This window comes from Hydra viridissima, unplaced genomic scaffold (assembly GCF_058129835.1).
Source record: "Hydra viridissima isolate aposymbiotic clone 2 unplaced genomic scaffold, HvirCarnegie_v1 scaffold_10, whole genome shotgun sequence".
Lineage (NCBI taxonomy): Eukaryota > Metazoa > Cnidaria > Hydrozoa > Anthoathecata > Hydridae > Hydra > Hydra viridissima.
In genome coordinates this window covers 8,076,205-8,077,500 of record NW_028324309.1, presented here as the reverse complement: position 1 = coordinate 8,077,500, position 1,296 = coordinate 8,076,205, and positions in this window count along the sequence as shown.

The window sequence follows — 1,296 nt, the reverse complement described above, 5'->3', positions numbered from 1 at the left end:
TTCGTTTGATGAATCACTTAATCAAATATTTCAAAAAGGACATATGGATATTTTAGTCAGGTTTTGGAATAAAAAATCTGACAATGTTAATACTTGATATCTTAATTCAGAGTTTATGGGGCAGTCCTCTGCTGAGGATGTTTCAAATATATTTCTCAGTGGTGTATCCGAAATTGACAAAGCAAAGATTTTACAAGTGTCTTCTGATGGTCCCAATGTCAACTTGTTATTTCTCAAAAATTTCAGTGAATAAAGGCAAGAGGAAGAACCAAATCCTCTTATTAATATAGGAACATGTGGTCTTCACACCATTCACGGAAGCTTGAAAGTTGGTGCAAGTGGCTGGAAAATAAATGATGCTTTGAAATCAATGTGGCAATTCTTACACGATTCGCCCACACAGCGAGAAGCTTATGAGAATATTGCTGAAACACTGGAATGTCCACTTCAGTTTTGTGGACACAGGTGGTGCGAAAATGAAAACTGTGGACGAAAAGCTGAATCTCTTCTTGATGGTTACAAAAAATTTGTAACATACATTAGTGGTCTAAAAAAAAGCAAGCTACCTGACGTCAATAATAAAAATTGGCAGATACTAAAAGCTATGATACATGATCCAATTTTACCAGCAAAATTGAAATTCTTTGAAATGGTATCTGAGAAATTTTATGCCTTTCTAAAAAGTTTTCAAACAGATAAGCCCATGGTACCATTTATGAGTGCTATTCTTGGTGACATTATCAAAGACTTATTGAGCCGATTTATTCTCAAAGATGTCTTAAAGAAATGTGATGCACTTTATCAGCTGCTTCCACTTGATATAAATGATAGGAATATTCGAAAACCTCCAGCAGACATTGATATTGGATTTGCTTCTCGTTTAAAACTTGACCAAGCCTATCTAGCTTCTACCGATTACAGAGTAGCATTTAAAAGTTAAGCTGGGGAGTTTTTAGCAGTTCTGTAGGCACATCTTTTTGACAAGTCCCCATTAAAGTTTTCCATTGTACGCTCTGCTTTATCTGTAAATCCAATCCAAATGGCCATTGATAGCAAACGAAGTAACTGTGTCAAAAGTTTTTCTGTTCTTTTACAAAAATTAGTAAATTGTAATCGTTTGCCAACAAAGTCTGCGGAGCTTACAGAAGAACAATACAAAAAACTATTTGAAATTGTTGACATCAACAAAAGCGCATTTCAAAATTTTGACCTCAAAAGTGATCGACTTGACCAATTTTATTCAGACTTCATTGGGAAAAATACAGCTTATGAAGAAGTTTGGAAGGTTTTTAAATT